Source organism: Pleurodeles waltl, chromosome 3_1 (genome assembly GCF_031143425.1).
Source record: "Pleurodeles waltl isolate 20211129_DDA chromosome 3_1, aPleWal1.hap1.20221129, whole genome shotgun sequence".
Classification (NCBI taxonomy): domain Eukaryota; kingdom Metazoa; phylum Chordata; class Amphibia; order Caudata; family Salamandridae; genus Pleurodeles; species Pleurodeles waltl.
This window is the reverse complement of record NC_090440.1, coordinates 1,359,950,747-1,359,978,320: the sequence shown is the minus strand read 5'-3', so window position 1 is coordinate 1,359,978,320 and position 27,574 is coordinate 1,359,950,747.

Here is a 27,574-nt window from a genome sequence, read left to right as displayed (position 1 = left end):
CACCATAAAAGGATCGTGCACCATGAATAACACAATATGGATTCAGGAAACAAATCACATAACTTGTCAACTCAAATATTACATAATAAATATCTTAGAATAGTGGCATACAATAAACAACATGAATTAAACTCGAGGAGAGAATCGTGCGTCTTGCAAATTCGAGTGTTACCATGTAAAATACCAAGAAATGGTAACATGCAATGAATATCAAAGTCAAATCCTCATTAATTGAATCGCGCGTCTTGCCGATTCGTAAAACACTATATAAATATCAAGGATTAACAGCTCACAACAAATAACAAGATCAAAGTACAATGAAACAAATCGCGCTTCTTTTGCCGATTCTTAAGCCACCATGTAAATGTCAAGAAATGGTAGCGCGCAATGAACAACAAAGTTAAATGCTCATGAAACGAGTTGCGCGTCTTGCCAACTCGTAAAACATCATGTAAAAGTCAAGAAATATCAGCGCGCAATGGACAACAATGTCCAAACACCATAAAACAAATTGCGCGTCTTGCCGATTCTTAAGCCACCACGTTAATGTCAAGAAATGGCAGCGCGTATTGAATAAGGAAGTCAAACCTTTATGGAATAAATCATGCTTCCTGTCTATTTGCAAACCACCGTATAAATGTCAAAAAATGGCAGCGCGCAAGTAATCTGTTATTCATTTAAGAATGAAAACCAAGAATATGAAAATTCTCAATAACGGTGTTGGGAAATGTCCAATCACGTCTTACCGCCTGGAACAATGATCACCAATGAAGGATGAGGGCAGAAGACTGGAAGATCCAAATAGGCCGCCGGGACAGGAGCTCAGGAAGAAGCTGCTGCTCTGCACCTGGACCTCTGAATAGTGAGCACTGGGAGTTGGGCTGACTCTCTTTTATAGAGTCTTGGCCCAGCCCAGAACCACGCCCAGGCATGTTGCAGGGAAAGTCTCTGGAAGGCCCTGGAAAGGGGCCACACCCTAACACACTCTGAAAACCTGCAGCAATACATTGCAAAGGAACAGTATTTGTAAACAAATTAAAAATAAGTTTTCAGGATTGAACTCTGCAATGCAAAAGGTTAAACCACAACATATCAGCACAATGCATAAATTACGTTGTTTTGAGAGTGCTGGGTTTTTGCATTTTTGTCGCCAATAGAGCGCGTACTGCTCTGGTGTTGACAATTTCCCAACACTTGAGGAGCCTCCACTTGCTCCCGGTCGAGAAATGAATCACCTTCAAGCTACTCAAGCCTATAGCAAAGGGCTACTGGTTGAATGTAAAAAATGCTGCCAGCCACATGTTCAACCAACAATAACAAGGAGCACAGAGACATGGGGAACAAAGAACACATGCAAGTTATTGGCTGGATGCACAAAATGGCCGCCAGTCACATGGACAAACAACAACAACAAGGATCAAGGAGTCACAGGGAGCAAAGAACACATGCAAGCATATCGCAAAGGGTCACTGGCCTCATGGGCAAGTAACAACAACAAGGAGTAAGGAGGCATGGGTAACAAAGAACACATGTAAGTCTATGGCAATGACACACTGGTAGATGCACGATGTGGCCACCAGCCACATGTTCAAACAACAACAAGGAGCAAAGGGTCATGGCAAACAAAGAACACATGCAAGCCTATGGCAAAAGGACACTGGCTGGATGCACAAAATGGCCACCAGCCACATGGCCAAACAATATCAATAAGGAGCAAGGAGCATGGAGAACAAAGAACACATGCAAGCCTAAGGCAAAGAGACAATGGATGCACAGAAAGGCCACATGGTCAAACAACAGCAAGGAGCAAGGATGCATGGGGAACAAATAAAACATGCAAGCCTATTGCAAAGGCTTACTGGCTAGATGCACAAAATTGCTGCCAGTTACATGGTCAAACAACAACAAGGAGGAAGGAGGCATGGCAAACAAAGAACACATGCAAGCCTATGGCAAAGGGACACTGACTGGATGCACAAAATGGCCACTAGCCACATGGTCAAGCAGCAACAACAAGGAGCAAGGAGGCATGGGGAACAAAGAACACATGCAAGCCTATGGCAAAGACACACTGGCTGGATGCACAACATTGCTGCCAGCCACAAAGGTCAAATAACAACAAGGAGCAAGGGGGCATGCAAACAAAGAACACATGCAAGACTATGGCAAAGAGACACTGGCTAAATGCACAAAATGGCCACCAGCCACATGGTCAAACAATAACATCAAGGAGCAAGGAATCATACGGAACAATGCATACATGCAAGCCTTTGGCAAAGAGACACTGGCTGGATACTCAGATTGGCCACCAGCCACATGGTGAAAAACAACAAGGAGCAAAGAGGCATGGAAAACAAAGAACACATGCAAGCTTGTGGCAAAGACACATTGCCTGGATGCACAAAATAGCTGCCAGCCACATGGTCAAACACCAAGGAGAAATGAGGCATGGCAAAAAAACACATGCAAGCCTATGGCAAAGGCACATTGGCTGGATGCACAAAATATCTGCCAGCCACATGGTCAAACAACAACAGCAAGGAGGAAGAAGAACAAAGAACACAGGCAAGCCTATGGAAAAGACGCACTGGTTGGAAGCATCATATGGCCTCCCATCACACGGTCAAACAACAACTGTGAACAAGGAGACATGGAGAACAAAGAACACCTGCCAGCCTATGTACATAGACTACAACAATTGGCCCCAGTCCATGTGGAAATGGAGAACAAAGACAAATGGTGGATGATGACAAACAAATACACCCCCACACACACACTTGCCATAAGCAGTCATTGTGGCAGCACTGAGAGAAACACTAATATTAATTCAGCAATGCAAAACATGAACATTACCTGAGATATAAAAATTTCACAACACACACCGCCCTATGCCATCACATGTTACCCCACATTATATACACTTTTTGCAACAACTAAAAAATGAGATGCAAATGCTGACATTGCAACCCTGCCCTAAATGAAGTCTTAAAAACATATACCACTGAAGCATTTATTTCTTGCACCGATGGCTACTGTTACTGGGCCTAGTGACTAGATGGTCCTTTGGTAATCTAGGCCACATAGTAAAATAGTAGTGCAAATGTTACAAACATGTAGAAAAGGTACTGAGCTGTGCAGCAATTGTCTTTTACAAAAGGTGAATAATCAGTGTAATGCAAATGAAATAATAACTAGGCCCATACTTCAGGCAACTTACAAAAATAACATTTTAAAATCAAATGAATGTACAAAGCAATACTGGTGCATGCCAGAGGAAACAAACAATACCCTTATACAACTGTTTTGGATCTTACTTGTGTGATTTCATTAAAAAAGTCCTTAAATCTAAAGGTATATCCAGGAAGAAAGAAAATGACCCATGCTCCTCAAAATCCAAGTTAAAAGTGACCAGGAGCTGGACAAAGCACTGGCAGAAGCCTGTTGGACAGGAACAGAAAGTTGTAGTTTCTGGCACACTTCCTTCCTATTTGAAAAAAGAAAAGAAAAAAGGCTTCTGACACTAAAAAACAACTTAAATGGACCATTGGAGAAGAAAATCCACTCAAAAACCTCTTTTTGACTAGATTTAGATGCATCTCGAGGAGAAAATCTACTCCAGGTGCATTCAAGCTTGCAAGCAGGGCTGTTTTGGCTGCTGCCATGCCTGGCAGCAGTCCGACTCAACACAAAGGGCGTCATTAAAACATTGGCGGTAAAAGCCGCTTACCGCCGTGCAGAAGAACGCCACCACGGTCGTTATGACCCAAAGCCCGGAATCCGCCAAAATTTAGACACCCACACAAGTCCGCCACACCAAAGGTCAGTGATAAACTGGCAATAACAAAACCTCCACCGTCACGCCAACAGGAATATGCCCACACTACCACGACCCACGAATCCACACGGTGGTCTTTCAACCGCTGTATTCCATTGGCGGTACACACCGCTGCACTCAAAATACACACACTTTTACAAAACACATCCACATTGGACAATTCAAAATATACACACCTGATACACATACACACACCACTCCCACACATCCATTACAATATAAAACACACACCCACATCACCCACAAACCCCTACGACCACAATTGCGACTGAAGGCCAGAGAGAGACACCACCAGAAACAACACTAGCATCCACAGGCACTCAACACTATCATTCACATAACATCCACGCACCTCACACAACACACCTCTAAATATCACCTCACACATCACAACACACACCACCCCACACATCACCCACACCACCCCATGGCCCCGCAAAGACACCCCAGGTTCCCTGAGGAGGAGCTCAGGGTCATGGTGGAGGAAATCATCCGGGTAGAGCCACAGCTATTGGGATCACAGGTGCAGCACACCTCCTTAGCTAGGAAGATGGAGCTATGGCGCAGAATCGTGGACAGGGTCAACGCAGTGGGACAGCATCCAAGAACTAGGGATGACATCAGGAAGAGGTGGAACGACCTACGGGGGAAGGTGCGTTCCGTGGTCTCAAGACACCACATCGTGGTACAGAGGACTGGCGGCAGACCCCCACCTCCTCCCCCACAACTAACAACATGGGAGGAGAAGGTCTTGGCTATACTGCATCCTGAAGGCCTCGCAGGAGTAGCTGGAGGAATGGACTCTGGTAAGTCAAATCTTAACTATTACATCCCCCACCCTACCTGCATGCCATCACATACCCTCACTCTTGCCCTCACCCCATCACTTCAACTCCTCACACATGTCCCAATATCACAAACCACACATCCCAAACCCAAGCCCTGCATGCAACACCAAAGCATGGACACCCATCACCAAGGCATGGCCACTGCACATACCCATACAGCCCCCTAACCCATTATGACACAAGGTCCCACACATGAATGCAAGCACTGGGGTACACGGTCACCCACCCATTCCACACCATGGCATACACAGATGCAATAATCATGCTTTTACACCCCTGCTGGAACCCTACCCAACGTCACCGGACAGGAGGGTCCAGACATGTCCACTCCACCCACAGAAGAGGCCCACAGTGATGACAGCAGCTCTTCCAACTGGACCAAGATGACCAGCCCAGCCCATCTGGGACCTCGGGACAGTTGGTTCCCCTCACAAGGGCACAAGCCACTACAGAGCTTCCCCCCTCTGGAAACACCAGCACAGCACCCACCCAGCGGGCCCATACCTCTGTCCCCAGGACACGTCAATCAGCAGTGTGTCCACCACTACAGGGAACCCAGGCTAACCCACCACCCCAACAACAACAGGGACCTGGGGGCAGTGGGCACACGGTTCAGGGGACAGAGGCCTAGGAACACAGGGGAACTGGGAGGGCTGCTGTGCAACAGGGGGAGGACAGGCCCAGGGAACCCACTCTCCACAAGGCCCTCTCCAACATCATGGGAGCCTACCACCATTCCCAGGAGACGATGACAACGGCACTGGCCAAGTTTCAGGAGACCCAGCGGCTGCAGGAGGAACAGTATTTGGGCTTCAGGGAGGAACTCAAATCCACCCTGGGCACCATTGTAGGGGTGCTGAAGGAACTCGTCAACACCAGGAGGGACAATGTGGCACCAACAAGGGGCCCCTGACACTAGCCTGGACGATGAACTGCCCACCACCTCCGCCGGCACTAGTGGACAGGAGTCATCGCCACAGGGCCACCACACCAGCACCGCACCCCCTGCAGAGGGAGAACCACCCCGCAAACGGTCCCTGAGATCCAGGACAAAGACAGAGAACGATGCCAAGACCCCCGCCAAGGAATGAGACCGCCCTGATTGTCATCCTTTTGTCCCACCTTGTCACCCTGTCCATCCTTAAACTGTCCCAGCTCCACTTCCTATGCCCCTTTGGACAATGCACCTGTGGGACTAATAGACTGTACTCTGCCATGGACATTTCTCCACCATCACCCCTCACCATTTTACAACCCCCTCCAATATTGAGCACTTAAATAAACACCCTTAAAGCACAAAACAATCTGGAGTCTGTCTGTGATTTCGAAATAGTGTATTAGCAATTACAGTGGCAAAATGCTCTTTCAAATGTAATGTCAACATACCTATGTCACACAGCTCTAGTCCATGAGGAAACAAAGCAGATGTCACACAGTGGGACCCACATCTGTGAAATCGTAAGGGAAAGTGACAACTCAGTGACCATACACTGGGTGAAAATGACAGACAGTAGAGAGGTAGTAGATTCAAATTAGATGTAGCAGGCAGTGTTGTCTTCTTACCTGTGTCTCACTGAAAGTATTGCAGGATCACTGTGTTCCTGTTGTCGATGTTCTCTTCTTCTGCTTCTTCGTCTTCACTGTCCACAGGCTCCACAGCTGCCACAACACCTCCATCTGGACCATCCTCCTGCAGAAAAGGCACCTGTCATCGCAAAGCCAAGTTGTGAAGCATAGAGCAGGCCACGATGATCTGGCATACCTTCCTTGGTGAGTAGAATAGGGAACCACCTGTCATATGGAGGCACCGGAACCTGGCCTTCAGGAGGCCGAAGATCCGCTCTATAATCCTCCTAGTCCGCCCATGGTCCTCATTGTAGCGTTCCTCTGCCCTTGTCCTGGGATTCCTCACTGGGGTCAGTAGCCATGACAGGTTGGGGTAAATCACCTGTATATGGCGAGGGACAACTGTTAGACACACACTAACTCATAGGGACATCCACAGACCCTGACAACTATTCCCACTGTATTGGGTCCATGTGCTCACCTAATAGCCACACCCGGTGCCTCTGTAGCTGCCCCATCACATAAGGGATGCTGCTATTCCGCAGGATGTAAGCGTCATGCACTGAGCCAGGGAATTTTGCATTAACAGGGGAGATGTACTGGTCTGCCAAACACACCATCTGCACATTCAGGTAATGGTAACTCTTCCGGTTTCTGTACACCTGTTCACTCCTGCGTGGGGGGAACAAGGCCGCATGTGTCCCATCAATGGCACCTATGATGTTGGGGATATGTCCCAGGGCATAGAAATCACATTTCACTGTAGGCAAATCCTCCACCTGAGGGAAAAGGATGTAGCTCCGCATGTGTTTCAGCAGGGCAGACAACACTCTGGACAACACATTGGAAAACATAGGCTGGGACATCCCTGATGCTATGGCCAATGTTGTTTGAAAAGACCCACGTGCTAGGAAATGGAGTACTGACAGCACCTGCACTTGAGGGGGGATTCATGTGGGATGGCGGATAGCTGACATCAGGTCTGGCTCCAACTGGGCACACAGTTCTAGGATTGTGGCATGATCAAGCCTGTAGGTGATGATCACATGTCGCTCCCCCATTGTCGACAGGTCCACCAGCGGTCTGTACACCGGAGGATGCTGCCATCTCCTCACATGCCCCAGCGGACGGTGCCTATGGAGGAGAACAGCGAGCAGAGAGTCAACCAACTCTGAGGTACATGAACACATCTTACTCTGAAAATATTCATAAATCAAAATTTGCATGTATGAGTGTTTAGACAAGGCCTTGGTATGTGTGACGCAATCAAAAATAATGCCATGTGGCCCCCTGAAATGGCGGCTGCCTGACCTGGAAGGTGGGACAATGGGTTATGAGGTAACTGCGCTGGCGTTGTACACCATTGCGGTAGGCGGTCGAAGACCGCGGCGCAATTCTGCATTGGTTAACATTGGACCCTATGGGTCCCAGGAGCCAATGAAGATGTACGCCGGAGGTGACGGTACGCACCGCCGCGGACTTGACCACCATTTTCTCTCTGTTCAATCACTCGATACCTGATCTTTGACAGGAGAGGACCTACACTGCAAGTGCTGCTGTGACCTCAGTCTGGAAGAGAAAATGGCTTGTGTGTCTGGGGAAAGGGCCCCTGCCTTCAGCATGGAGGAGTTGGAGAAACTAGTGGATGGGGTCCTCCCCCAGTACACGCTACTCTACGGTCCTCCAGACAAACAGGTAAGTACACTGTGAGCATGCTGTATGGGCAATGTCTTTGTGGGGTGGGGTGGGGTGGATGAAAGATAGGGAGGGTGAGAATGAGGCGTGCATGAAACGACGGTGAGTGCATGTGCGTCATGGCAAGGGTAGGGATGCGGGCCAATGACTGTGATGGTGCAGTTGCTAATTACTTCTCTTTTTCTCCTGTACAATTCCTGTAGGTCAGTTCCCACCAGAAGAACGACATTTGGCGTGCCATCGCCAAGGAAGTCCGGATCCTGGGGGTCTACCACAGACAGAGCACCCACTGCCGGAAAAGATGGGAGGACATTCACCGCTGGAGCAAGAGGACGGCGGAGGCCCAGCTGGGGATGGCCTCCCAACGTGGGAGGGGTGCCCGTCGCACCATGACCCACCTGATGTTCAGGATCTTGGCGTTGGCGTACCCGTAGTTGGATGGGCGCTTGAGGGCATCTCAGCAGCAACAAGGGGGTGAGTACACTCTTATTCTGCTGATCAAGCACGCATTGAAGGTGTCTGGGATGGGGAGGTGGGCTGTGGGTTCCTCTAGGCCAGGGCGAGTTTAGTAGTTAAGGTCCCTTTTTCAGGCAGGCCCTGTGGCACCCCACCCCACCTGTGTACAGTGCCAACTACACCTAGTCAGGCTCCTGTGACATCCATGTGTGCAGAAATCGGCCATAGCCTTGTAAGCCATGTCCCAGGGATTGAATAGTGGACTCCAAGTGCACGGCGTAGTGCAGGGGGCTTCTGTGTCTGTCGTGTCCGCCAACAGTAGCAGTACTACATGCACTGAACATGTCTTTCTTCTGTCTTCCCCCCCCTTTTTGTGGTCTCCCTGTTCTTGTGTGCATTAGCATCATCAGGCAGAGGAGCAGTGGCACCGAAGCAGTAGGGAGCTGCATCCCACATGGCCCTGGAGGGCGACACTACGGAGTCTGAAGTCACTAGTGGGACGGAGGGCGATGGGAGCTCCACGGCGGGGACAGGAGCTGACACCAGCGATACAGACTTCTCCTCTGATGGGAGCTCCCTTGTGGTGGCAGCCCCATCTGTGCCCCCCGCATCTACAGGTACAGCCGCCACCCCCCCTACCAGCACCGCCCTCCCAGCAGCCCCTCAGCGTTTTCCCCATGCCCGCTCACCCAGGAGAGTGGGCATCACCTTCGCCCCAGGCACCTCAGGCCCAGCCCCAGTCACCCTTGCTGCCCTCAGTGAAGAGGCCATTGACCTCCTCAGGTCCCTCAATGTTGGGCAGTCTACCATTTTGAATGCCATCCAGGGTGTAGAGAGGCAGTTGCAACAAACCAATGCATACCTGGAGGGCATTCACTCTGGTCAGGCAGCCCTTCAGCAAGGTTTTCAGACTCTGGCCTCAGCACTGATGGCAGCCATTGTCCCTGTCTCTAGCCTCCACCCTCCAACTTCCTCCACCCAGACCCACACCCCTGTACCTCAGCCTATCCCAAGCACACCATCAGACCAGCATGCACCCACCTCAACACACAAGGAAAGCTCTGGCAAACATAAGCACCACACATCCCACAGACACTCACGCAAGCATCAGACACATGCAACACACCAACATCCACTGCCTCCACTGTGTCCCCCTCCTCCTCGTCTCCCTCCTCCCTCTCTGTCTCGTCTCAGCTCACACCTGCATGCACTACATCCTCAGCCACTACGTCCATCACCAGCACACCCACCACCACACCCCGCTCACGTGCATTCACAACCCCTACTACTATTTACACATCACCCTGTGTCCTCTCCCAGTGTGTCTGTGAGGCCACCTCCCAAGGTACACAAACGCAGCCACACACCCACCCAACAGCCATCCACCTCACGACAGCCTCCAGCCCATACACCTTCACCCAAAGTCAGCAAACGTACACCTGCTACAACCACAACCTATTCCTCCACTCCCAAACCCCCCCCAGCTACCCATCCCAGCGTTCCTAAGAAACTTTTCCTGGGCAGCCTTGACATCTTTCCCTCGCCTCTCCCACCCCTTCAGTCTCCTAGGGCCCGACTCTCCAGGTCCCAACCTAGCACCTCAGCCACAACATCGGCGGGACCAGTGGTGCCGGTAGTCACCGGATTATGGAGTGCACCAGGCAGCAGGGCAGGCAGTGTGGCAAGGAGCCAGAGCCCGGACAGTCCCCCACCTGTCAAGCATAAAAAGTTGCCCAGTGCCCGGCGGGAGAGGGGAAAGAAATCAGCCACCATAGCCGCTCCCAGGGGTACAGTTGGGAGTGTGGAGACAGCTGCAACACCATCCAAGGTGGGGAAGGGGCACATTAAAACCAGCAAGTCTGGAAAGATCAGCACGGCGGACAAGACCGCCAGCAGCACGCTGCCCAAGACAGGACCGCCAGCAGCACCGCTGCCCAAGACAGGACTGCCAGCAGCAGCACCGCAGGCCAGGACAAGACTGCCACCAGCAGAACCGCTGCCCAGGACACCGCCGCAAGCAGCACCGCAGGCCAGTGAGCGGCAATGATTCCGACGCTACTGAGGCCACCACATGCAGGATGAAGCACTCTGGGCACCAAGCCCCCTCCAGAACCGGTGGAGAGTTACATCCACTACTTCAGTCCTTGGCAGGATGAAGTACTCTGGGCACAAAGCCCCCTCCAGAACCAGTGGAGTATCCCATCCACTACCTCAGTCCTTGGCAGGATGAAGCACTCTGGGCACTAAACCCCCTCCAGAACCTGTGGAGAAAGGCATCCACAACCTCAGTCCTTGGCAGGATGAAGCACTCTGGGCACAATGCCCCCTCCAGAACCAGTGGAGACTGTTATCCACTTGAGAGACTGTGGTTTTGCAATCCCCAGGATTGAACAGTGGGCAAACCACCCACTGTAGAGAATTCCACAAACTCCACTGGTATAGCGGTATCCTACACCTAGGCCTACTCAAAACGTATCAGGAACAGTTGCATTAATTGAAGGGGTACAATTCTTCTGAAAACTCATGGGAACCTGCATTCTTTGCTCACACTCCCCATCTGGTTAGATGACTTCACTCTTACACCCGGACAAATTCCCCCGGTTGGGCGGACTTTGGAACGGGCGACTGTCATGACCACCATTCTTACAAGTGCAACAAGGCCGTTATGCCCAGGATTGCTGTAAGGTGACAGCCTCCCCTGTTGTTCTGCTTGCCCCAGTGATGCTTCACTGTATGTATAACTATGATATTGTATGTCTAGTCATTAAATAGTGTTTGATTTTACATTCACAATATTGTGCTTGATATTATGAACATTCGTTTAGGAATGTATCATGTCAAGGCTTAATCATTGCAAATATTCCCTGGTGGCAGTGGTAGGGTAATCAGTGTAACATTGCTCAAAAAACATGCATGCCTTCCAAAACAGATGACCCAGAACTCACACACATGTGTAGTCAATTGTGAGTTTTGCACCAATCACATGCTGCCACCCACCTTGTGCAGTACAAATGCGTAGAAAAGCACATGTATCAACAGCATATATTGCGTCCTCAATTTTGATGTTTCTTCCATCCAAGATCATTTCTCAGTTGACCCTGCATGAGTTCTGGAGCTGGCCTGCCCTAAATCGTGGGAGGCCCAAACGTTTGATTTGTCCCGGTCTAGTGCAACGTCAAGTAACCTCTTAGCACTATTGATTTCTAAGCAATATTTTTGGTTCATTCTTTAAAATTCCACATCTCAAATTCTACTGATTGGATTTTTGTCGTTTTGGTCTTGTTTCACTTAAAAAATACAACCTATTTCTCTAAACCTGTGCAGAGTACTCTTTGTGTTTTTTTCATTGTGTCACTGAATGAGTGCTTTGCACAAATGCTTTACAGATTGCCTCTTTAGATGAGCCTGACTGCCCTCTACCTAGCTACTAGATAGTGAGCACGGGTTATCTCTAAGTGTGTATCTGATTTACACTGACTAGAGTGGTAGTTCCTTCTTGTAGGGGGTGCCAACTCTGACAACCACACCTGTATAGCAGGCAATTTGTGGCCTCGTCGGAGATCACCGCTTATCTGAGTTCAAGTCTTCTATCTTTGAGGTCATGTTCTTCTGCTTCTTGCTGCACTCGTTGCCGGCTGCTCAAGTCTCAGTCCTGCAGATGTCTCCTGAAAGACAAAAGAAAGATGTTATTGCTAGTATTCTGATACCACTTACATGATAGCCACAATGGGCCCGCGACTTCAAATGAAAGGTACATTGTGATTGCTTGCTTGTGACTACAGCACCTCTTGCTCTATGACATACCACTGCACCTCGACGACTTACAGGGTCATGTTGTTTCTTGGCTTATAGACATTGGGCTTCTGGGCTCCTTGAAATGCTTTAGTGGTAAAGAACATTATGGACACTTATTTCATAGTGAGACTACAAAAAAGTAACTGTTGTGAGACACTTTCGCGTATTAAGGGTGCTTATGGAAGAAAGAGAATACAAAATCGAAAACTGTTGTGAACTACTGTAGCTGTACTGAATGTTATAATGTTCCTCATGCTTCAGATGACGATGGTGTGAGTGTAACACAGCATGTAAGCTAACATATGTGAACTAATACTGGAACTAACCATGTCCGCCCTGAGGAGCGCTTGTTAAGTGGTGTCAGAATTCTAGTTAGGTCTGTTGTGTCTCACCCTTTACCAATGGTAAACTGTTCATTGTTTAACAAGATGTGTGCTCGACATAACTGTTTCATTGCCCTCTACTAAGGTGTGATTGTTTGCTACAGACCTACCACTGCACATGCAAGAGTACCTGATTCCTGAGTTTAGTATCGCACATCCCAGTGATCCTGACTACCCGCTACCTACGCAGATTGGCAAGATGTATAGGCCATAGAGGTGTGTCTTTTCTTCTCTCTCCATCCCAACCCCTACCCCTTTGAAAAATTCCACCGGGCAGTGTTGTGTTGCTATACTGGGTTTAGCTCCTTGAGAGAGCTGGGTCCAGTTGTCACCCCATCGGAACCTCCTGGGCTTCTGGTGGGTGGTGACCCCTGGATTCCGATGCTTCTTCGACCTTGCATGGCTCGGCCCCGACACATCGCCTTGACATCCAAAACTACCTGATCTTTGAGGCGTCCTCTACACTGTGCAGCTTGGAACTGATGTATCATCTACATCTCCCCGATCGACAGCGGTGCATCCCCTCCTATGCTGCACGCATCGAGTCCTCAACATTGATGCTTTTTCCATCCAAGGTCAGTAGACGCTGCATGGATTCTGCAGCTGGCCTGCCTTTTATCATGGCCATCCTGAACTTTGGAACTGCCTCAGTCTAATAGGACCTGAAGTAACCTTTTAGCACTATTAACTTCTAAGTGCTATTTTTGGTTTATTTTTTAAAAATTCATATCTCAACTTCTACTGATTGGATTTTTGTAATTTAGGTCTTGTTTTACTCATAGAAATACAATCTATTGTTCTAAACTTGTGAAGTACTTTTTGTGGTGTTTTCATTGTATTACTGTATGAGTGTATTACACAAATACTTTACACATTTCCTCTTTAGAATGAGTGTGACTACCAAGTGCCAAGCTACCAGATGGTGAGCACAGGTTATCTCTAATTGTGTATATGATTTACCCTGACTAGATGGTTCCTGCTTTTACAGGGTGCCTACTCTGACAACCAGAAACCCCATTTCTAACATTAGTGATCAGTGGTGAGGATAGGACTTGTGTTTGTACAGTACAGTATAGCAACTCAGGGGCATATTTATTTTCTGTTTGCACTGAATTAGCATAATTTTTTTTAACTCTAATTTGGTGCAAAACTAACTCCATATTTATTCTTTGAGCTAGACCCAGCTAGCGCCAAGTTTATGGAGTTCAAGTCATTTTTTGGATGTGGAAACCTACCTTGCCTTAATGAGATGCAAGGTAGGCGTTCCTGTGCAAAAAATGACTCTATGGCCTTAACGCCATATTTATACTCCTGTGCAAAAATGGTGCACGGGAGGAAGGAGGGGTCAAAAAATGGTGCAAAGCTTGCTATGCCCCATTTTGTAACGCCTGGGTCAGGGTAGGCGTTAGGGGACCTGTGGGCCCATTTCCATGGTAGAACACCATGGAATAAGCCCACAGGTGCACTCCCCAGTCCCCAGGGACACCCCCACACACACCAGAGGGACAGCGGAGGATGAGGGACCCCATCCCAGGTAAATACGGGTAATTACAGGTAAGTAATTTATTTTATTTTTTAAAATGCCATAGGAGGCCCTGAACTGGGCCCCCATACATGGCACAGGGTCCCCTGTGCTGGCCATTGGGGTTGTGGGTATGACTCCTGTTTTTTCTAAGACAGGAGTCATGTGGTATGGATGGTTTTGCATCAGAAAATGACTCTAGGCAGGTTAGAGTCATTTTTGTTTTACTCTAACATGCCTAACGTAATTTTTTGGTGCAAAACCCCCTTCTTCCATACCGCCAGCCCCACCCGATTAACGTCATTTTTTTGACACTAGCCTACCCTTTGCACCAGCTTGCAGTATTCCATAAATACGGTGCCCAGCTGGTGCACAGAAATGGTGCAAGCCGGTGCTAAATGTTTTGGTGCAAAACTGTGTTAGTGCCGTTTTGCACCAAAAAGTATAAATCAGGGCCTCAGTGTTCACTAAAACTATCTACTAAGACCATTTTGAATTGTTTTCAATTCTACCTGATTGGCATTTTGATTTCTCTGCTAAAATATGTCTCACTGTGGAGAAGCAGCACCTGTAGGCATTGAGTTTGAGCTGGCCTGGTTAGAGTCTTATACTGTTCCTCAGCTGAAAGATTTCTCTAAGAATCTCCACGTTCCTACAAAAGTCTTTATGAGGAAGGGGGAGCTGTAGAAAGTCTTGAGAGCCTGGGCAGAGACCCAGGTTGCAGGGGATGACATCCCAGAGGAGGAGCGGTAAATTCCACAGGATGACCTGAATCCAAAGTTTGCTATGGCCCAAGAACTACATGTGGAATGGGCCAGCAGCTTGCCAAGGGCAGTGGTGGTTCCCAGACCAAGGAGCAGTGTCTCCTCCAAGGACCTGCCTCCAGAGGAACTGGCAGACAGGAGGGAGTAAAGAAAGCTCAAGCCTTAGCTTGCTAATTTGGAGCAGGCTCATGAGGCAAGGAGGCTCGCAATGGAGGAGAGGAAACTTACCCATGAGCTCAACCTCAAAGAACTGGATATAAGAGCCCTACAAATAGGGTCCATCAACAGCAAAGTTGGCAGCATACCTGCAGTGTACACTGGTGAGTCCAGAGTCCTGATAACCAAGGATTTGGTGCCCAGTTATGTGCTGGGGGATGACATAGACAAATGGTTTGCAGCCTTTGAAGTAGTTCTAAGAGTGTACAAGGTCCCAGGGGGGTTCTAGGGTAGTAGTTTATGGATGTATATGCCCACAGTGGGGAGGAACACACTAGAGGTGGACGACCGGACATGGTACACAGCAATGAAATGCAAAAAGAACAGTTGATGGACGGAACGTAGAACAAATCAAACGTTCCCCCACAGTCACAGATCTGGGGTTAATCCATCAGTTTTTTTGCTCACCATGCCATTCCAGTTTGGACCCATCCATATGCAAATCAGTCTTGACCATGTTCCCCATGGGAACAGTCCAGCCCGAACTGCCAGACCAGGTCCTCCCTGGACCAGAAACAAGCAGCCTGGGTCCGGTTTCAGAGTATCACCCCTCTTCAGCCAGGCTAGCTTGAATCTGGTAGCATGGTGAGCACGGGACCCACGTCTGGGCATACCCTTGCCACTTCGGGCGACAAATGCAAAAAGAACAGTTGATGGACGGAACGTAGAACAAATCAAACGTTCACCCCTAGTCACAGATCTCGGTTTAATCCATCAGTTTTTTTGCTCACCATGCCATTCCAGTTTGGACCCATCCATATGCAAATCAGTCTTGACCCTGTTCCCCATGGGAACAGTCCAGCCCGAACTGCCAGACCAGGTCCTCCCTGGACCAGAAACAAGCATCCTGGGACCGGTTTCGGAGTATCACCCCTCTTCAGCCAGGCTAGCTTGAATCTGGTGGCATGGTGAGCACGGGACCCACGTCTGGGCATACCCTTGCCACTTCAGGCGACAAATGCAAAAAGAACAGTTGAAGGAAGGAACGTAGAACAAATCAAACCTCCCCCCTCAGGAAACACCAGCACAGCACCCACCCAGCGGGCCCATCCCTCTGTCCCCAGGACACGTCAATCAGCAGTGTGTCCACCACTACAGGGAACCCAGGCAAACCCACTAACACAGGACGATCAGGGAGCGGCATAGGATAACAGAGAAGCTGGGAGGACTGCTGTGCGACAGGGGGAGGACAGGCCCAGGGAACCCACTCTCCACAAGGCACTCTCAAACATCATGGGAGCTTACCATCATTCCCAGGAGACTATGGCAACGGTACTGGCCAAGTTTCAGGAGACCCAGCGGCTGCAGGAGGAACACTACCTTGGGATCAGGGAGGACTTGAAGTCCATTAACACCACCCTGGTCACCATTGCAGGGGTGCTGGCAGACCTCCTCAACACAACGAGGGACACAGTGGCACAACAAGGGGCCCCTGACACTAGCCTGGACGATGAACAGCTCTCCACCTCCGCCGGCGCTAGTGGACAGGAGGCACTGCCACAGGAACAACAGGACACCAGCACCCCACCCCCTGCAGATGGAGAACCACCCTGCAAACGGTCCCTGAGATCCAGGAAGAAGACAGAGAACATTGCCAAGACCCCCACCAGGAAATGAGACCCCCCTGAATGTCACCCTTCTCTCCCACTATGTCACCCTGTCCATCCTTAAACTGCCATTGCTCCACTTCCTATGCCCCTTTGGACAATGCACCTGTGAAACAAATAGCCATGGAAATTCCTCCACCATCCCCCCAGCCCATTTTACAACCCCCTGCACTTATTAGCACAGGAATAAACACACTTCAATCACAAAACAATCTGGAGTCAGTCTGTGCTTTCACAAATGTGTAATTGCAATAACTATGGAAAATAGCAATGTCAATGTACTTGTTCACATACCAATGTTACACAGCTGTATGCCACAGTAAACATAGCAGAGAGCACAAAGTGGGACCCAGATCTGTGAAATGGAAAGTCTAAGTGACAAGTCAGGGTCCATACACTAAATGAAAATGACAGCCTTATGCTAGCTCAAACAATAGTATGAGATGTGGGAAGCAGTGACATCTTCTTACCTGTGTCTCACTGGAAGTATTGCATGATGATGTTGTTTCGGTTGTCGATATCCTCTTCTTCTGCCTCCTCTTCTTCACTGTCCACAGGCTCCACAGCTGCCACAAGACCACTATCTGGCCCATCCTCCTGCAGAAAGGGCACCTGGCATCGCAAAGCCAGGTTGTGCAGCATACAGCAGGCCACGATTATCTGGCACACCTTCTTCGGTGAGTAGTTTAGGAAGCCACCTGTCAGATGGAGGCACAGGAATCTGGTCTTCAGGAGGCCGAAGGTGCCTTCGATCACCCTCCTAGTTCGCCCATGTGCCTCACTGTAGCATTCCTCTGCCCTTGTCCTGGGATTCCTCACTGGGGTCAGTAGCCATGACAGGTTGGTGTAACCAGAGTCACCTGCAAATGTTGAGGGACAACTGTTAGACACACACTAACCCTTAGGGACAGCCCCATACCCAGACACCTATGTCAACTGTATTAGGACCTTGGCCTCACCTATTAGCCACACACAATGCCTCTGGAGTTGCCCCATCACATAAGGGATGCTGCTATTCCTCAAAATGTAAGCGTCATTCACAGAACCAGGATACTTAGCATTCGCATGGGAGATGTACTGGTCTGCCAAACACACCATCTGCACATTCATCGAATTGTAGCTCTTCCAGTTTCTGTACACCTGTTCATTCCTGCGGGGGGGGGACAAATGCCACATGTGTACCATCAATGGCACCAATGATGTTGGGGATATGTCCCAGGGCATAGAAGTCACCTTTCACTGTGGGCAAATCCTCCACCTGACGGAACACGATGTAGCTGCGCATGTGTTTCACCAGGGCAGACAACACTCTGGACAACACGTTAGAGAACATTTGCTGGGACATCCCTGATGCCATGGCCACTGTTGTTTGAAAAGACCCACTGGCCAGGAAATGGAGTACAGAAAGGACCTGCACCAAGGGGGGGATTCCTGTGGGATGGCAGATAGATGAAATCAGGTTTGGCTCCAACTGGGCACACAGTTCCTGGATTGTTGCACGTTCAAGTCTGTATGTGTCTAGGATGTGTCTCTCTTCTATTGTCGACAGGTCCACCAGGGGTTTGTACACCGGAGGATGCCGCCATATCATCACCTGCCCCAGCGGACGTGCCCTATGGAGGTGAACAGCGAACAGAGAGTCATCCAACACTGAGGTATCACAATGTGTTATTTGCAGAAACGTTATTAATTCGCAATGTGCCGGTATCTGTCTATATTTCCGGCCTAGATAGGTGTGACGCAGTTAACATCCATCCCATGTGGCCTCCTGAAATGACGGCTGCCTGACCTGTAAGGTGGGACAAGGGGATATGAGGTAACTGCACTGGCGTTGTACACCGTTGCAGTGGGCGGTCGAAGACCGTGGCGCAATTCTGCATTGGTTAACATTTGGGCCTATGGGTCCCAGGAGCCAATGACGATGTACGCCGGTGGTGACGGTACGCACCGCCGTGGACATGACCACCATTTTCTGTCTGTTCACTCACTTGAGACCTGAACTACACTGCAAGTGCTGCTGTGACTTGCGTCTGGAAGCGACGATGTCTCATGTGTCTGGGGAAAGTGCCCCTGCCTTCACTTCGAAGGAGTTGGAGAAACTAGTGGATGGGGTCCTCCCCCAGCACACGCAACTGTACGGTCCTCCAGACAAACAGGTGAGTACACTGTGAACATGCTGCATGGGCAATGCCTGTTTTGAGTGGTGTGGATGGAAGATACATGTGCGGTGGGGAGTGTATGTGCATCAGGCCATGGCTGGGAACTGGGGGGCAATGAGTATGACGGTCCAGACGTGTAAGTCATTTCCTTTCCCCCTGTACCATTCCTCTAGGTCAGCGCCCACCAGAAGAAGGGTATTTGTTGTGCCATCGCCAAGGACGTCCGGGCCCTGGTGGTCTATCAGAGACGGAGCACCCACTGCCGTAAAAGATGGGAGGACCTGCGCCGCTGGAGCAAGAAGACGGCGGAAGCCCAGCTGGGGATGGCCTCCCAACGTGGGAGGTGTGCCCATCGCACCATGACCCCCCTGATGTTCTGGATCCTGGCGGTGGCGTATCCGGAGTTGGATGGGCGCTTGAGGGCATCACAGTAGCCACAAGGGGGTGAGTACACTCTAATTCAGCAGACTCAGCGCGCATTACAAGGTGTCTGGGTGGGGGAGGTGGGCAGTGGGTTCCCCTAGGCCAGTCCGAACTTGGTAGGCAAGGTCCCTTGTGAAGCAGGCCATGTGGCACCCCAAACCCACCAGTGGTAAGAGCCATCTACACCTAGTCAGGCTCCTGTGACTTCCAGGTGCGCAGCAATTGGTTGAGGCCCGTACCCCATGGTCAGCTGAAATTTCTAGGAACTGTCAGTGCATGGCCCTCCCTGTGTGTTGTGTCTGCCAATGATAGTGGTGTTGCATGCACTGAACATGTTTTCCTTCTGTCTCCCCCCCCTTTTTGTGATCTCCCTGTTCTTGTGTGCAATAGCATCATTAGGTGGAGGAGCATTGGCACCGGAGCAGGAGGGAGCTGCAACCCACTTGTCCCTGGAGGGTGAAACAAAGGAGTCTGAAGCCACCAGTGGGACGGAGGGGGAGGGGAGCTCCACGGCGGGGACAGAAGCAGACAGCAGTGACAGCGACTCCTGCTCTCATGGGAGCGCCCTTGCGGTGGCAGGCACCTCTCTGCCCACTGCATCAACAGGTACGGCTGCCACCCCCCCACCACACCGCCCTCCAAGCAGCCCCTCAGTATATGTCCTGTGGCCGCTCACTCAGGAGGGTGGGCATCTCTTTCACCCCAGGCACCTCAGGCCCTGCCCCAGTCAGCCCTGCTTCCCTCAGTGAGGAGGCTATTGACCTCCTGAGATCCCTCACTGTTGGGCAATCTACCATTGTGAATGCCATCCAGGGTGTAGAGAGGCATTTGCAACAAACAAATGCATACCTGGAGGGCATTCATTCTGGGCAGGCGGCCCAACAGAGAGCATTTCAGGCTCTGGCCTCAGCACTGATGGCAGCCATTGTCCCTGTGTCCAGCCTCCCCCCTCCAACTTCCTCCACTCTGACCCAATCCCCTGTACCTCAGCCTATCCCAAGCACACCACCAGACCAGCATACACACTCATCAACACACAAGAGTGGCCCAGGCAAACATAAGCACCACACATCCCACAGGCACTCACACAAGCACCATCCCCATGCAGACACAGCAACATCCACTGCCTCCACTGTTTCCCCTTCCTCCACATCCTCCTCCTCCCTCCCTGTCTCATCTCCACTCACACCTGCTTGCACTACATCCTCAGCCACTGCCTCCATCACCAGCACGCCCATCACCACACACCACTCACGTGCACTTATCACCCCCACTACCATTCACACATCCCCAGTGTCCTCTCCCAGTGTGTCAGTGAGCCCTCCTCCCAAAGTACACAAATGCAGGCACACACCCACCCAACAGCCATCCACCTCACAACAGTCTCCGGCCCATGCACCTTCACCCAAATTCAGCAGACGTACACCTCCTACAACCACTACCTCTACCTCCACTCCCAAACCCCCGCCATCTTCCCGTCCCAGTTTGTCTAAAAAACTGTTCCTGGCTAACATTGACCTCTTTCATACACCTCCCCCCCGTCCTTCCCCTAGGGCCAGGCTTTCCAGGTCCCAGCCCAGCACCTCAGCCACCACATCCACAGGCACAGTGGTGCCAGCAACTGCGAGGTCATCGAGTGCGGGGTTCGAGTTCACCATGCTGTTGGTGGCAGATGGAGAAAAGGCAGAGGAGAGTGACCATCTCCCTGACCACTTAGGCTCCAAGAAGAAGGATGGGTCTGTGGAGGAAGTAATCCTTTCCCCGGTCCAACTCCTGAACAACAGAGGGGCCGCTGTCAAGGATTGGGACAATTCTCTTCTCTGCTCCCCCTTACCCCTGTGATTATCCACCTGTATACCCATTATGTGGACACAGAGATCAACCTCCATGCCAACAGGATGTTGGATATGGTGAGGGCCACCATTGATAGTGAAGTCTCTAAAATGCTGAATTTGGGGGTGATAGAACTCTTCTATAGCCCCTGGCCCAGCCCTGTGGCTCTGGCACCAAAAGTTGCCCCACCAGGCACCACACCTGAACTGATGTGCTGTGTGTATTACAGAGGGCTGAATTCAGTGACTAAGACAGCTGTTCATCCCATCCCCTGGACTGATGAGCTGATTGACCAGTTAAGTACCTTTTGTCTATAACAGGCTCCTGGAATATCACCCTAACAGAAGGTGCCAAGAAGAGGTCAGCTTTCTCCACTTCGTGTGATGCCCTTTGGACTCAAGAATGTCACTGTCACCTTTTAGAGGTTGGTGAACCAGGTCTTTGCTGATATGGAGGCCTTCTCAGCTGCCTATCTGGATGATATCACTGTCTTCAGTAGCAGCTGGAAGGACCACTTCTTTCATCTTTGGGAAATGCTTCAGGCTCTGCAACAGGCAGGCCTGACTATCAAGGCCAGTAAGTGCCAGATAGGGCATAGGTCTGTGGTGTACTTGGGACATCTGATGGGCAGGGGTAACGTGCAGTCCCTCTAGGTCAAGAATGAAACTGTCATGGCCTAAGATCCACCCAAAACTCAGTCTGAGGTCGGAGCATTCTTGGGCCTCACTCGGAACTACAGGAGATTTTTTTCAAGGGATATGGCACCACTGCTGCCTCCTTGACAGTGCTGACTTCTAAGAAGCATCCGAGAAATGTGATTTGGACAAAAGCATGCCAAAAAGTATTTGATTCCTCGAAGCAAGCCATGTGCACAGCCCCTGTACTCAAGGACCCTGACTTCTCCAAGGAATTTATTGTTGAAACACATGCCTTGGAAAATGGCGTAGGGACAGTTTTGTCACAGCTAAATGAAGAGGGCCTGGACCAACCTGTATCCTTCATCTCCAGGGGACTCCCCAGGAAACAGAGGTGCAGTGCTGTAGAAAGAGAAGCTTTTAGTGTGGTTTGGGCACTGAAGAAGTTGAGGCCATACCTGTTTGGCACTCATTTCCTGACTCAGAGTGGCCACAGACCCCTCAGGTGGCTCATGCAAATGAGGAAGGAGAACCCAAAATTATTGAGGTGGTTAATTTCCCAGTATGGACTTCAGGGTGGAACACAGACTGAGGTAGACCATGTCAATGCTGATGGTCTATCCAGGTTTTTCCACCTTAGTGATGAGAACTCCTTTGAGGTTGAGTAGCTCTCCCCACTTTCAGCTGGGGGGGACATCTGTCAGCCTTAGAGTGGTCTTTTCCCAAACGTTGTGCCTCCTTGCATTTTATTGTTGCTGATTCTTTTTGTTGGCTTTAGGACACTGAGCACTTTGCCACTGCTGATGAGTGCAAGTAATTCTTCCCTAAACATGATAACATTTGTGTATACACAATCAGCATATTTAATTTACATGTAAATCCATGTTACTGATAAGTCCCCGTCTAAGTGCTTGTAAGTCCATGTTACTTGTAAGCCCCCTTGTAAGTATATATGACCCCCATGTAAAGTGGTATACCATACACCCAGGGCCTGTAAAGTAAATGCTACTAGTAGCCCCATAGCAATGAATGTGCCACCCACTTATGTAGCCCTTTATAAACTATCTCAGAACTGCTACTCTAGAGTCTGTGAGTGCAGTTTCACTGCCACTTCGACCTGGTATTTAAAACACCATGCCAAGCCCTAAACTCCTCTTTTCTTACCTATATCACACTATGTTAGGCCCTAGGTAGCCTACAGGGCAGGCTGCCATGTGACTAAAAGGTAGGGCATGCATTTTTAAGTTTTACATGTCCTCGTTTTCACTGCTCTGAGGCCTTCTCCTCTCATATGCCAGCATTGGAAATTCCTTAATATATTTCTAAGCTCTAATTCCTGATTTGAAAGGAATAGTTGCATCATGTTTAATATCATTGGAATTGTAATGATAAATCACCTTTACTGGTAAAGTCGGATTTATCATTACTATTTTAGAAACTGTCACTTTTAAAAAGTGCTCTTACAGCTCTGTGTGCCTGCAGCCTGTCTCCAATCAATGTCAGGGGTGGGTGACAGCTGCATTTTGTGCATTCCCGCTAGACAGCCACAAATACAGGAAGGTTAGGTGTGTCTGAGTACTCTTCTCCATTCATCGGCATTCTGATGGCTCTTTCTGGGTAGGAAGGGCAGAGGAGAGTTGACACTTACACCTGAATAGGAAGTGCCTGTCTCCACACAAATGGCTGCTTACTTCCTACTAATAGTTTGGAGCCAGGATTGAGGAAGAAAGGATCTCTGTGCACTTCAAAGACCCTTCTTTGAAGTCACTCTCACCTCAAAGTCACATTTGGGTATAAGAACTGGGTCTCTGACCCTACCAAATGAGTATACTACTGGGCCTGTGAAGAACTCTGCCAAGAGCAAGGCCTGTTATGCTACAAGGTGTGCCACACTGCTGGACTGTTGTCCAAGAGGGACTGCTCTCTGCTGTGAAGAGTTAGCCTGCTCATACCTGCCTTGCTGAGGAAGGATTGGACCCCTCTCATCTGAACCCAGAGTGACTCCAATGGCTTGTTGGCTTGCCCCCTGTTCTCCTGCAGTCTCAGAGACATCGAAGACCGACTGCAACCAGCAACCAGCACGTGGACTCTGTCTGATGTGAGTTCTCCTCTGCCAAGTGGTGCCAAGCTAGCCCTTAGAAGTGAGTCTCTATGCCGCAACTGAAGAAAACCAACACACTGAAGATGTTGCACCACTCGGAACCAGCACATTTCCTTGCAACCCTGCTTCGCCCAAAGCCACAGACATGTATTGCTGACTGCGTGATGTATTGTCCCCAGATTTCAATGCATCATCAACCGTACACAGCTCAACAATGATGCATCGCCTCATCAACCAACACCCCCTGATCTTCGATGGATAGGCAATGCTGCAAAGCTTGGAACCAATACACCACCTACATCTTCTCTATCAACAGCGATGCATCTCCTCCTTTGTTCCATGCACTGAGTCCTCGACATCGATGCTTCTTCCATCCAAGGTTCTTTCTCAGCAGACCCTGTGTGGGTTCTGTAGCCGGCCGGCCCTTTATTACGGTTTGCTTGAACTTTGGATTTATTGCGGTCTACCATGACCTCAAGTGACCTTTTAGTGCTATTGACTTCTAACCACTATTTTTGGTTTATTCTTTAAAAATGTATATATCTCGACTTCTACTGCTTGGATTTTTGGCATTTTGGACTTGTTTTACTCATAGAAATATGATTTATTTTTCTAACCCTATATGGAGTACTTTCTGTGCTGTTTTCATTGTGTTACTGGGTGAGTGTGTTGCACAAATACTTTACACATTGCCTTTTTAGATAAGCCTGGCTGTTCTGTGCCAAGCTACCAGAGGAGAGCACTGGTTATCTCTAAGTGTCTATCGGACTTACTCTTACTACATTGGTGCTTCCTGCTTGTACAGGGTGCCTACTGTGACAACCAGAAACCTAATTTCTTACAGGGGTGGTGTTGTGTCCAGTGGTGATGCAGTGATCAGTTCCTTTGTGGATAATGGCGATTCCACCTCTGGGTTTGTTTATGCTGCCCTGGTGTGCTATGTTGTAGCCATTGGGAATAGCTGTGGTGGTTAGGTGCTGATGCTTGGTTGAGTAATGTCTTCGTTTTCCAGATCTTGTTGGTGTGCTTGCAGAGTGATCATGAATTGAGCAGGATGCAGTGGAATTGTTCTGAAGCAGTCGTGGTTGGCGTGGTGGTGGTTTTTGTGCTTGTGGGTGCTTCACTGTTGGAGGAAAAGATACAGTTCTGGAAGGTGAAAGGTCCTGCTGTAGAACGTGGACAAGCACAGCAGCAGTTGTTGTTGCAGAGTCTGGGTTCCAAGGCTCAGAGTTTGGTGGCAGTGTATCTGCATGAGGTGGGAGAACCAGGGTTCCTGGCACTGAGTGCGGTCCGGGTGTGGACAAGCACGGTGGGGCTTGCTTGTGGCTCACCTTCTGTCGGCCAGCTGCGAGTCTGCTGCTAGCACACTGCATGCATCCACTGAGTGCCTGTTCTGCGGCCTCCATTAAATAGGTGTTGGGAGGAGGGGGGTGCCGGGTGGTGATGGGCGGGGCTTGCAGAAGGCATCAAGCGGGTTGAGAGAGGTGGCAAAACAGGAGACAAACTAGGCAAAAAACAAAGAAAGCTATGAACACAAAATACAACGTATAGAAGAAAACAACAGAAGGAGACAAATGGGGCAAAGACCAAAGACATCTATGCAACACAAAATAAAAAGTATAGAAACCATAGAAGGAGACAAACAAGGCAAAAACAAAGAAAGCTGTGTGGCACAAAATACAAGGTATAGAAAACAGGAATCCAAGAGGGCAGTCAAAATGCAGAGATGTCAAACAGCAAAAGCAGGAGACCTGTTGCTTGAGCCAGCAAGGGGAAGCTGGGTCAGGGACCTGTTGGCCACGCTGCAGCCTTCATTATGTCTGTCCTCGGAGGAGAGAGAGGTGCTGGGCCACTGTGGGTGAGGCTGGCAGGAGGCAGGAAGCAGGTTCAGAGAGGCAGCAAAATGGGTTGGAAAAGGTGAAAAGCGGTAGAGGGAGACAACCAAGGAAAAAAAAACAAAGAAAGCTATGAACACAAAATACAAGGTATAGAAAAGAGTAGAAGGGGACAAACAAGGAAAAAAACAAAGAAAGCTATGCACTACAAAATACAGCGTATATAAAGCAGTAGAAAGAGACAAATGAGGAAAAAACATAGAAAGCTGTGTAGCACAAAATACAAGGTAGAGAAAACAGGAATCTAAGAGGGCAGGCAAAATGGCAGAGATGGCAAACAGCAGAAGCAGGAGACTTGCTGCTTGGGACAGCAAGGGGGAGGTGGGCACATCATGACTGCTGACCTACTGTCACAGTTAAAGTGACGACTCTGTTGTATTATGACTACTGAAACATTGTCACTGCTGATCAGTGTCTGTTGACACAATGTGAATGCTGCCTTAAAATGTGAGCACCCACTGCTTTTGCCCAAGCAGTTACCAATCTGTCAAAGGGGAAGCACTGCACTGCACTTTCTGTAGTTCTGCATTCACTATCTTTATCACATCTGCACTGTCACTGTGTGTTGTGCTGTCAGACACTGCTACAACACTATCTGCATTTTGCCTGCTGTTTACAGTGCTCTAACTGCAGTCATAGGGTAATAGCTGTTTTCCCTTTTTCGCAATGTGCGCTTTTTGTTCCACACCTGTATTTTTCTATAAGCCTGCCAGCAATGTCATTTTTTGTATTGCATCTTCTCTTAATAAGGAGCCCACTTGCACTGCTACTGCCCATGCTCTTCATGCATTGTTGTGCTGCACCTGCACCAGTTGTACCTGTAGTAGCACTGTATATTCTTTTACCTGCGCTGTTTAAGCCTCCTCTATGATTTTTGCACTGACACTTACTGTCCTCTATCCCCGCGGTCAAATGATATCCCTTACAAGCTCTGTCACCTCATGTGCTGTGTCAGGTCCGTCACTGCATGCATTTCATTTGCTGTTCCTTTACCTATGACGTACCTTCTGGTATAGGTATCACCTGTACTGTCATTCCCTTTATTGAACCTATATTGTCCTGGAATACCACTGCCCAAGTCATACCTGCAACAATGTGCAAAGAGGGTTGTGGCAAGCCTGTATTCTTCAGAATCGGGGTATGCCAATATATTGAAAACCAATGGTTTGTGTGGAATAATTGGGACATTCATTTTAATAAATGAAAAGGGGGACCAACAAAATGCACCCACCTCAAGAGTTCACAAGGAGTTTTATTCAGTTGATCACTTGTTGTCAATGCCACCAAGAGAAAACAAACATGGAACATGACAAAAGATTTTATCAAAGCAATATTTTAGAATTTTTTGAAAGGTAAAACAAATCTGTGTTTAAGTGGTGAAAACGTGATGGAAGAGTGTAACAAGGTAACCAGCACAGTTGGTAACAAAGGGGCTTATTCACAAGCCTCCATGCGTCACCAGAGTGTCACTTTTAGTGACTCTCCTGTGGCAGACACTGCAGCGCCATATCTACAAGGCCACGTACAGCCACCCTGCGTGGCTTTTCATGGCCTTGTAGATATGGAATGAGGCAACGCTGAGCAAGCCGCTGAGTTGCCTCACCTTGAGATAGGAAGGTGTGTAATGGGCGTTACAGTGGATGTTCTAACGCAACACCCATTGCATTTGACACATTCACAGATTTACGAGATTTTGTAAGGGAGGTGCAACAAGAAGAAATACTTTTATTTCTTTACATTTTTCCTTTTTCTATGTGTGCTGCATGCTGCAGCACACGTAGAAATAGGAAAATACATTTAGTGATTGTTTTTGTGCAGGAAGGTGCCCCTTCCTGCACAAA